Raw genomic sequence first — 12,104 nt, 5'->3', positions numbered from 1 at the left:
CCATGGAATTATCCAAGCAGGAATACTGGAGTGGGTAGCTTTTTGCTTCTCCAGGGGATCTTTTCAACCCAGGGGTTGAACCCGTGTCCCCTGTATTGCAGGCAGATTCTTTACTGTCTGAGCCATCAGGGAAATCCTGAATATATCCACACATATATGTATGATATTTAAAATATTGAAATATAGAAGCACATATGATGATAAGAACTGAGAGACATCTAACCTTCTCAGGTCAGATCTTCCAAATGGACTTTTGCACCAATTTTTTTTTTTTTTAAATCTGATATTCTGAGTTTTTTGGATTTAAAAAAGCTGTTGTGGGATTGTGGACCTGTATGATGATGTTGCTTTTAATATCCTCAAAACTCTTCAGCAGTTTCCCTTTACATTTATTGTTACTGTAAAGCCAAGATCCTAACACACCCAGCTCCCTGGGATTTCTCATCTTTACTCTCCTTCCTCTCACTCAGTGCTCCAGTGAACTGTTTTCTTGTCATTTCTTGAACTGATGAAGAAATTCATCAGTTCTTTCATATTTTGGTCCATTGAATTATTTTATCTAAAATGTGACTCCTTTTCCCCCAAACTGAGATTCATAGCCGCTTTTCCTCTAGCTCATATCCACTTAACCTTTTATATCACATCATCGCCATCTTCCTTTAGAGATGACTTCTTTGGCACCCTAATGTAATTTAGATCATCCTGTAACTCTCTGTTATAGATTTGCACATTTCTCTTTTGACATTTCTCACTCTCATATAAATCCTTGTATGGTTGAATTTTTTTCCATCACTTTTACTAAATAGTAAGCTTCTTTGGATTCCTAGGGGCAGCACAGGCCTGAAGCTCACCAGTAAAGAAGTAAGTGCTCTGGAAGAAGAGCTAAAAAACTTGTAAGGGTGAGAGGATGGAGTCACGAGTGTCTTTTTGGCCAGGGCTTCTGGGAAGAGTGATGATGGGGAAAATCCTGGGCCAGCTCAGGCTTGAAGGGCTCCAGTCAACCATTGAAGCCACTTGGAGACCAGAGGGGTCTCCTCTGCCCACCTTCGCCTTCCTCCACTGTAGGCAGATGAAAGAAGGACCCGTGGTGGTTGAGGGGTGCCTGTGGAGCCAATGAAGGAGCCCTCCCTAGTGGCCCTCCTGCGCTTGGGCAGCCCTCATTGGTGGCCGTCACATCAGTTCCTTCCTGAAAGCCCACCAGGGCGACTGAATCCTGCTGTTCCCACAGCACATTTCATGGTGCAGGGCGAGTCCGAGTGTCATTTCTCCATCCGGACTGAGCAGGTGCGGTTCTTGGCAGATACTTCTATAATCAGAAGGAGTTGGTGCATTTTGACAGTGACAACGTGGGTGAGTTCAGGGCAGTGACCGAGCTGGGCAGGCTCTTAGCTGAGAGTTGGAATCATCAGAAGGACTTCATGGAGTGGACATGGGCTGTGGTGGACACGTTCTGCAGACACAACTACTGGGTTGGTGAGAGCGTCACAGTGCAGCAGCAAGGTGAGCATGGGGGTGGGCGGCCAGGGGACTGGGGACAGTGTGTGTGTGTGTGAAAGAGGGAGAGCGACAAAGAGACAGAGAGACAGAATCCTGGTGAATGTGTTGTATTATGAGCAAGTATGCTTAAGGAGAAAAAGCTTCCCTGGTGGCTCAGATGGTAAAGCATCTGCCTGCAATGCGGGAGACCCGGATTCGATTCCTGGGTTGGGAAGATCCCCTGGAAAAGGAAATGGCAATCCACTCCAGTACTCTTGCCTGGAAAATCCCATGGACTGAGGAGCCTGATAGGTTACAGTCCATGGGGTCGCAAAGAGTCGGACACGACTGAGCGACTTCACTTCACTTCATGCCTAAGGAGGGTTCCTGTGAGAGCATGTTGCCTGGAGAAATGACACTCGGATTTGCCCTGCACCATGAAATGTGCTATGGGAACAGTAGGATTCAGTCACCCTGGTGGGCTCCCAGGAAGGAACTGATGTGACGGCCACGAATGAGGGCTGCCCAAGCGCAGGAGGGCCACTAGGGCTCGCTCATGGCTCCACAGGCACCCCTCAACTACCACGGGCTCTTCTTTCATCTGCCTGTGCGACTTTGTCAGTTATTGTGAAAGGAAAGAGACAGTGTGTGTGGTGCGGGGAGTACCCTGGAATCTGGGAGGACCAGGAGGGAGTGTGTGTGTGTGGGGGGGCTGGGTGCAGAAGGGAGACTCCAGGCACCCCTGATGGTCCTTGTGGGAGAAAAGAGTGGGGGAGGGGAGTCAACACTGGTGGGTGGGTGCTTAGAGAGGCGAGAGGGGACTTCAAGGTGTCTGTGGTTGGGGGGAGGGGTTGGGGGAGGAGAGGTGAGGAATGTTCAAGGATTGGCAGCATGTGAGGAGAGTCACAATCTGCTCTAGGTACACACCCTCTTAATACTGACCCCCCAGAAATAAGTGTGCAGGTGTCTGCATGCGGAAGCATTTCATTGATAAAGAGAGAGCAGACTAATTCTTGAGAGATGGGGAACTTCTGAAGCACTTCTGATTACTCTAAGGCTTTGTTTATGTCTAAATTTCTTGCTTTTTTGGTTTTCTTTATATGTACTTTTACATAGTTGAAATGCTTGTGAAACCAGCTTTCTGAATTATATTGATAGCTTTGCCACTTAACACACTGTTACTTTTTTTATAATGAATGCTAATAGTTTTTGTGTGGTTACATATTATTTATTTTTATAGTTGTAAAATACACATTACATTCCCTTTTGTTAGATATTTCCTTCATGATGGCCAAATACTTTTTGTTTGTTTGTTTTTGTTTGTTTGTTCATTTGTTTTAACTGTGTTTATTGTGACTGGTGGAGTTCAGAACAAGGCACTAAGACCATGTATCAGTGAATTCCAAACCCTGCCCCAAACTGAGGCGTTCTAAAGTGCGAGTGCCTGGACACAGCTTTCCCAGGATTTCATATTCTATCTCTACACTTACCCCACTACTCTTTCCTAAGTTATCCACATTACTTTGAACCATATTTTCTCTCTAATGAAACAAAAATAATATGTAGCTAACACATATTGAAGGCTAAATTCCAGTTGTGGCTTAACATACTTTAGGTGCAATCATCCTCAGATAACCTTCAGAGATCACTTCGTATTATTATCCTCCTTGGCAGGTCATAAAGCTGAGGTACAGAGAATGTGAATATTGTACTAGGATCCATCAGTAAGAGAGAGAGCTTGGAAGTGAACCCAGGCAGCATGGTTACAGAAGTTGTGCTATTAATGAATACACAATTGCTTTGCAAAAAATTGTAAACACTTCAGTTGAATAATGAATAAATGGTTCATTGGATAAAGAAACCCACAAATTTCCTCCACATCTCTCAAATCTAATGTGTTCACGCTGTAAGGATTAAACACAAGGCTCATGGCACTAACTGCTATTTAGCCACATGGCCAGCTCTAGTGGGGCCTATCCAAGCCTGCAGTCTGGAACAGCAGACTGAATGAAGAAAGGCAGCCAGTCAGGGAGACTTACTGTCTCCTTCACTTAGTCCCGCTGCTTTTTCCCTCCTAGTAGAGCCTACAGTGACTGTGTATTCTGCAAAGACCCAGCCCCTGCAGCACCACGACCTCCTGGTCTGCTCTGTGAATAGTTTCTACCCAGGGCACGTTGAAGTCAGGTGGTTCCGGAATGGCCATGAAGAGGAGGCTGGGGTGATCTCCACAGGCCTGATCCAGAATGGAGACTGGACCTTCCAGACTGTGGTGATGCTTGAAACAGTTCCTCAGAGTGGAGAGGTCTACACCTGCTAAGTGGAGCACCCCAGCCAGACGAGCCCTCTCACAGTGGAATAGAGTGAGAAGCTTTCTGATCTCATAAGTTCCTCACCTACCAAGGATGGGGCTTGCTTACCTCTGAGTGTCAGGTTTCTCCTAGCTCCATACCATATTTTTTATTTGCTTCAAGCTCTTTCTTTCTTAGCACAAATTGTTCGGGAGTAGCCGTGATATCCTGTGATAGAAATCCTCTGATAGTTTACAGATATGCTTTGATAGTTTCTATCAATATCTATACCTGCTGGTGAGACAGTTCTTCCTGGCAGGCAGAGAAGAGTTGTCCCTGCTCTGTCTCCATGATATCACAGTTCATCAGTTCCCTTTGTTGGGCTGGACTTGTACATCTAATGCTGTTGCTCTGGGTTCACTGTTATTTGAGAAGGAGCACATCCTCTACAATGTAGGGATCTTCTTGATATGGGAGGAGCCCAGTCTCAGCACTGCCTTTTATTAGGTCTGTCATACTAGACAAGCTGCTTAACATCTTTGAGTCCCAGGCTCCACAACCATGAGATGGAGAAGTCATGGCTTTATGTCAGGGTTGTGATGTTTAAATGAGTTCGATGCCTTAACCTTGTAGCTACTCCGTGTGATTTTTAATCTCTTTTTTGTAATGACCAGGTATTCTAATTCTTCCAGGCAACCTTCTTCTCCCATCCTCAAAGCTTAGGGAAATTGGATTGGAATAAAGATCACTGAAACTGACTTCTTTTCTAGGGGCATGATCTGACTCTGCTCAGAGCAAGATGATGAGTGGAGTCGGGGGCTTTGTTCTGGGTCTGCTCTTCCTTGGGATCAGGTTGTTCATCTACTTTAAGAATCAGAAAGGTAAGGAACCTGCTGGCAGCTGATACTCACTTTTGAGTGAAGAAATATGGCTTTGCTCAGTTAGTTCTCTGAATATCAATGAACTCATCTAGAGCCTTTCCTTCCCTTGCGTGCATGCCTGCTAAATCACTTCAGTCATATTCGACCCTGTGATCCCATGGACTGTAGCCTGCCAGGCTCCTCTGTTCATAGGATTCTCCAGGCAAGAATACTGGAGTGGGTCGCCATGCCCTCATGTAGGGGATTTTCCCCACCCAAGGATCGAACCCACTTCTCTTATGTCTCCTGCATTGGCAGGCAGGTTCTTTACCACTAGACCTACCTGGGAAGCCCCTATTGACCTCAATTTCCTGAAAGTCTAGGATTCAATAGGCTTTGGAAACTTAGAAACTTATGTTTGAAACATAAGAGATTATGGTATTTAGAGATAAGAAAAAGGTTAGCATGCATGGTGATTTAGGGTGGAGACCCTGGGACAGATGGACACTAAGGCTGATGACATTCCATTCCATTTGTGAGAGGAAAGCTTCATGCTCTTGATGTCTGCTCTCCTGTCTGGCCTTGCAGGTTGGCCTCATGTGATGTGGGCTGTGGTATTAGAGAAATCTTAGAAGACTGATCTGGGCCTGGGGACACTGTGTTTTAGAGACTGACTTTCCTCCATTTATTATAAGTATATTTCTTCCCTTCTCTTTCCCCAAACACTCTGGACTTCAGCCAACAGGTAATGCTCTTTAATTCTCTTTTAAACTAATATTTACTCTCTTCATAACAGATGGTAGGGGTAACAAGACTGGAAAGAGAAATAATGGAAAAGATTTTGAATCAGATTGAATCAAATAATTGAATAATAATGAATTGAATAATTCAAAATAATTGAATAATTCAAATAATTGAATAATCAGATTGAATCAAATAATTGAATCAAATAATGGAAAAGATTCTGATCAGGCAGTTGATATTAAAGCTTCTTCTCTCCACTAAACAGGAAGGACTGTGCTCTAAGGTAGCTTTGGCTCAGGAAGACATAAGAATTTGCTCTCCTTTTTAATATAATGCTTTAACATGATGCCCTGAAAGAGCATGTGTGCACACACACACGCAGACAAAGCCTGCTTGCTGAGTTAGATCTGGAAACAACCCTCTCCACTGTCTTTTGCAGGACTCCTAAGCTGAAGTGAAGATGGGAACGCTCAAGCAAAAACTCTCTACCAGCTTCTTTGCATCATGGAAAGGTTTCTTGATTAGCTCTTACTCTTCTTCAGAGAGTGCTTTCTTGGGATCTGGTTTGCTCTTAGTCCAGTGACCCTGTTGAAAATATTCTCCTTGATGGCTTCTTCAATCCCCGATCTTAACCTGGAAGTTCTTAAACTGAAGGCAACACCGTATCTTCATTTTTCCTAGCTCCTTTTTGTTTTCAGCTTTTACTGCCTTCTGTGTATCTGAACTCTTCTTCTGCCAACATTGTTTTATAATGTCTTCATCAAACAAATATGGAGTGAAAATCTTCTGCTTCACATAGTGTCAGGGAGTAAAATGTAAAAGGAAAAATGTAAAGAAAGAGTCCATTGCAATCTAATGATGTTTTTATTTATCTTCCTGTAGTTTGGTCACATCTGAAAGGTTCTTTGCTTTGTGTCCTGTTTTAACTTGAGTTTTCTACATTCTGTCATTAGGTATGTTTTCCTGAGCTAAGAGAAAGTCCTTAATGAACCCGTTTCATTGTGGTCTCCTACATCTTTGTGTTCTCAAAGACAAACACAGACATTCATTTACACTGTGGAATGCAGAAAGTGTCGTGTCTGACTCTTTGCAACCCCATGGACTGTAGCCTGCCAGGCTCCTCTGTCCCTGGAATTCTCCAGGCAAGAATACTGGAGTAGGTTGCCATTTCCTTCTCCAGGGGATCTTCCTGACCTAGGGATAGAACCCACGCCTCCTGGCTTGCAGGCTGATTCTTAACCACATAAATCATTGTGAAACTATAATTGTAAGTCAGTATATAGTTCTAAATTCCATATATTTTAGTAATATTAAGGAGTTGGATAGATTTCAGAGAAAGATAACTTAATTGGTTAAAGTGAAAGTGTTAGTCACTCAGTTGTGGCCAACTCTTTGTGACCCCATGGTCTGTCCCTGGAAGTCTCCAGGCGAGAATACTGGAGTGGGTTGCCTTTCCCTTTTCCAGTGGATCTTCCTGACCTAGGGATCACACCTGGGTCTCCTGTATTGTAGGCAGATTCCTTATTGTCTGAGCTACCAGGGAATTGTTTGAGAAGATGATTCAGTTCAGTTCAGTTAAGTTACTCAGTCATGTCCGACACTTTGGGACACCATGGACTGCAGCACACCAGGCTTCCCTGTCCATCACCAACTTGCGGAGTTTACTCAAACTCTTATTCATTGAGTGGGTGATGCCATCCAGCCTTCTCATCCTCTGTTGTCCCCTTCTCCTCTGGCCTTCAATCTTTCCCAGCATTAGGATCTTTTCCAATGAGTCAGTTCTTCCCATCAGGTGGCCAAAGGATTGGAGTTTCAGCTTCAACATCAATCCTTCCAATGAATATTCAGGACTGATTTCCATTAGCATAGACTGGTTGGATATTCTTACAGTCCAAGGAACTCTCAAGAGTCTTCTCCAACACCACAGTTCAAAAGTATCAAACTTCAGTGCTCAGCTTTCTTTATAGTCCAACTCTCACATCCATACATGACTACTGGAAAAACCATAGCTTTGACTAGACAGACCTTTGTTGACAAAGCAATGTCTCTGCTTTTTAATATGTTGTCTAGCTTGGTCATAGCTTTTCTTCCAAGGAGCAAGCGTCTTTTAATTTCATGGTTGCAGTCACCATCTGCAGTGATTTTGGAGCCCAAGAAAATAAAGTCTCTCACAGTTTCCCCATCTATATGCCATGAAGTGATGGGACCAGATGCCATGATGTTAGTTTTCTGAATGTTGAGTTTTAAGTTAACTTTTTCACTGTCCTCTGTCACTTTTATCAAGAGGCTCTTTGGTTTTTCTTTGCTTTCTGCTGTAAGAGTGGTGTCATCTGCATATCTGTGGTTATTGATATTTCTCCTGGCAATCTTGATTCCAGTTTGTGCTTCATCCAGCCCAGTATTTCTCACGATGTACTCTGCATATAAGTTAAATAAGCAGGGTGACAATATAAAGCATTGACATACTCCTTTCCCGATTTGGAACCAGTCTGTTGTTCCATGTCCATTTTTAATTGTTGCTTCTTGACCTACATACAGATTTCTGAGAAGGCAGTTCAGGTGATCTGGTATTCCCATCTCTTGAAGAATTTTCCACAGTTTGTTGTGATTCACACAGTCAAAGGCTTTGGCATAGTCAATAAAGCAGAAATAGATGTTTTTCTGGAACTCTCTTGCTTTTTCAATGATCCAGTGGATGTTGGCAATTTGATCTCTGGTTCCTCTGCCTTTTCTAAATCCAGCTTGAACATCTGGAAGTTCACGGTTCACGTACTGTTGAAGCCTAGATTGGAGAATTTTGAACATTACTTTACAAGTGTGTGAGATGAGTGCAATTGTGCAGTAGTTTGAACATTTTTGGCATTGCCTTTCTCTGGGATTGGAATGAAAACTGACCTTTTTCCAGTCCAATGGCCACTGCTGAGCTTTCCATATTTGCTGGCATATTGAATGCAACACTTTCACAGCATCATCTTTTAGGATTTGAAATAGCTCCACTGGAATTCCATCACCTCCACTGGCTTTGTTCATAGTGATGCTTCCTAAAGCCTACTTGACTTTGCTTTCAAGGATGTCTGGCTCTAGCTGAGTGATCACACCATCGTGATTATCTGGGTCATGAAGATATTTTTTGTATAGATCATCTGTGTATTCTTGCCACCTCTTCTTAATATTTTCTGCTTCTGTTAGGTCCAGACCATTTCTGTCCTTTATCGAGCCCATCTTTGCATGAAATGTTCCCTTGGTATCTCTAATTTTCTTGAAGAGATCTCTAGTCTTTCCCATTCTATTGTTTTCCTCTATTTCTTTGCAATGATTACGGAGGAAGGCTTTCTTATCTCTCCTTGCTGTTCTTTGGAACTCTGCATTCAAATGGGAATATCTTTCCTTTTCTCCTTTGCCTTTCACTTCTCTCCTATTCACAGCTATTTGTAATGCCTCCTCAGACAACCATTTTGCCTTTCTGCATTTCTTTTTCTTGGGGATAATCTTGATCACTGCCTCCTGTACAATGTCATGAACCTCTATCCATAGTTGTTCAGGCACTCTGTGTATCACATCTAGTCCCTTGTATCTATTTTTCACTTCTGCTGTATAATCATATGGGGTTTGATTTAAGTCATACGTGAATGGTCTAGTGGTTTTCCCTACTGTCTTCAATTTAAGTCTGAATTTGTCAATAAGGAGTTCATGATCTGAGCCACAGTCAGCTCCCAATCTTGTTTTTGCTGACTGTATGGAACTTCTCCATCTTTGGCTGCAAAGAATATAATCAATCTGATTTCAGTATTGACTATCTAGTGATGTCCATGTGTAGAGTCTTCTTTTGTGCTGTCAGAAGAGAGTGTTTGCTATGACCATCGTGTTCTCTCGGTAAAACTCTATTAGCCTTTGCCCTGCTTCATTCTGTGCTCCAAGGCCAAATTTGCCTGTTACTCCTGGTGTTTCTTGACTTCCTACTTTTGCATTCCAGTCCCCTATAATGAAAAGGACATCTTTTTAGGGTGTTAATTCTAGAAGGTTTTGTGTGTCTTCATAGGATCATTCAACTTCAGCTTCTTCAGCATTAGTTATTAGGGCATAAACTTGGATTACTCTGATGTTGAATGGTGGGAAATGAACAGAGAAGATGGTTAAGTTCTGCTATTGTATTCCATCTAAGGAGTCATTTCCAAATGTAAATCAAATCTATATACTAGATAATAGATTGAGTAGTTCATTTCAAAGTAATAGACGTGTAAAGCAATTTCTCCACAGTCAGGGATAACTGTTATTTTATTTTCAAGCAAATTCAAAGGTTATTTTATGCACATATTAATTATACAGTTTTTATGTGAAACAGTATATCATTCTGTAAGAGTTTGATAAGCTGATAATAACATCTCCAATATACATTCAGTTAAGATAAACTCTGTTTCATCTTGAGGTTACAACTTTATTCTCACATTGTTCTCTGAGAAGAAATGAGATGTTATTTTATTTAATACCTTTGCTATGAAATTATAAGGTAGAATTAAAGTATATGTATAAACATATCACTTAAGATGATTTTTGCCACTAGCAAAAGAAAATCCAATCGACTTTATTTTTCTTTATTATCTCACATAACAGATTTGAGGCAAGGAATCTCCAGAGATGGTTAATTTATCACCAACAATCTTAAATAAAGCTGGAAAAGAGAATTGCATCTTCTCCTGTGCTTTTAAAGGGAGCAACTGAGCTTTTCTTAGAGTGTTCCCAGTAGACCCACTTCCCCATGTACTGGGAGGACCCTGGATCACAATGGCAGCTCAGACAAACTGTGCTTTATCATTTGTCATGTGACCCTGTCTCCCCTGATACCTATGGGAAGAGCAGGAGCAAAGCCATTTGTGCTAGAAAGAAAAGAATGGTAGATGGGGCAGGGAAAAATGATTTTAGGGTAAGAAAACTATAGTATCTGGTCTTTTTAGAGTGTATTTTTAATTCTTTCCTCATGAAAGATGATAGATTCTTTTTTCTAATTTTCATTTTAATTTATTTAACATGATAGATTCTTGTAGACCACATCAATTCAAAGTTTTTTTTTAACACTCAGTATTAAATTCCAGCCATACTCAAACCCCCAACTCCAAAAGCAAAAGTGTTATTATTTGTTTGTTTTAGAACTTAATATACTGACCCTAACCCTAACTCTGCTTATTTAACTTATATGGAGACTACATCATGAGAAACACTGGGCTGGATAAAGCACAAGCTGGAATCAAGATTGCCGGGAGAAACATCAATTACCTCAGATATGCAGATGACACCATTCTTATAGCAGAAAATGAAGAAATAAAGAGCCTCTTGATGAAAGTGAAAGAGGAGAGTGAAAAAGTTGGCTTAAAGCTCAACATTCAGAAAATGAAGATCATGACATCTGGTCCCATCACTTCATGGGAAATAGATGGGGAAACAGTGTCAGACTTTATTTTCTTGGGCTCCCAAATCACTGCAGATGGTGATTGCAGCCATGAAATTAAAAGACAGTTACTCCTTGGAGGAAAGTTATGACCAACCTAGATAGCATATTCAACAGCAGAGACATTAGTTTGCCAACAAAGGTCTGTCTAGTCAAGGCTATGGTTTTTCCTGTGGTCATGTATGGATGTGAGAGTTGGACTGTGAAGAAAGCTGAATACCGAAGAATTGATGCTTTTGAACTGTGGTGTTGGAGGAGACTCTTGAGAGTCCCTTGGACTGCAAGGAGATCCAACCAGTCCATTCTAAAGGAGATCAGTCCTGGGTGTTCTTTGGAAGGAATGATGCTAAAGCTGAAACTCCAATACTTTGGCTACCTCATACGAAGAGTAAAGAGTCAACTGGGAGGGATTGGGGGCAGGAGGAGAAGGGGATGACAGAGGATGAGATGGCTGGATGGCATCACCAACTCGATGGACATGAGTCTGAGTGAACTCCAGGAGTTGGTGATAGACAGGGAGGCCTGGCCTGATGCAGTTCATGGGGTTGCAAAGAGTCAGACACAACTGAGCGACTGAACTGAACTGAACTGAAAATCACTGCAGCCATGAAGTTAAAAGGCCCTTGCTCCTTGGAAGGAAAGTTATGACCAACCTAGACAGCATATTAAAAAGCAGAGACAGTACTTTGCCAACAAAGATCCGTCTAGTCCAGTCTATGGTTTTTCCAGTTGTCAGTATGGATGTAAGAGTTGGACTATAAAGAAAGCTGAGTGCCAAAGAATTGATGCTTTTGAACTGTGGTGTTGGAGAAGACTCTTGAGAGTCCCTTGGACTGAAAGGAGACCCAACCAGTCCATCCTAAAGGAGATCAGTCCTGAGTGTTCATTGGAAGGACTGATGTTGAAGCTGAAACTCCAATACTCTGGCTACCTGATGCGAAGAACTGACTCATTTGAAAAGGCGCTGATGCTGAGAAAGATTAAAGGCAGGAGGAGAAGGGGACAACAGATGATGAGGTGGTTGGATGGCATCATTGATTCAATGGACACGAGTTTGGATGAATTCTGTGAGTTGGTGATGAACAGCCTGGCATGCTGCAGTCCATGGGGTCACAAAGTGTCGGACATGACTGAGCAACTGAACTGAACTGAACTGAATCTTTATGAGGAAAGATGTATTTCCCAGAGAAATTTTTGAAAAAAGACACATAATGAGAAGTGACTAGCTTTGTTGTTGTTGTTTAGTTGCTAAGTCGTGTCTGACTCTTTTGCAACCTCATGGGACAGTAGCCT

General features: G+C 42.2%; 1 pseudogene; it reads left to right on the top strand.

Moving 5' to 3' along the window:
- Positions 1,114 to 5,479, top strand: LOC102190472 (annotated as a pseudogene).

Source organism: Capra hircus, chromosome 23 (genome assembly GCF_001704415.2).
Source record: "Capra hircus breed San Clemente chromosome 23, ASM170441v1, whole genome shotgun sequence".
NCBI lineage: Eukaryota > Metazoa > Chordata > Mammalia > Artiodactyla > Bovidae > Capra > Capra hircus.
Note: the sequence above shows the minus strand (reverse complement) of the source record. Positions and strands in the feature narration are given on the sequence as shown.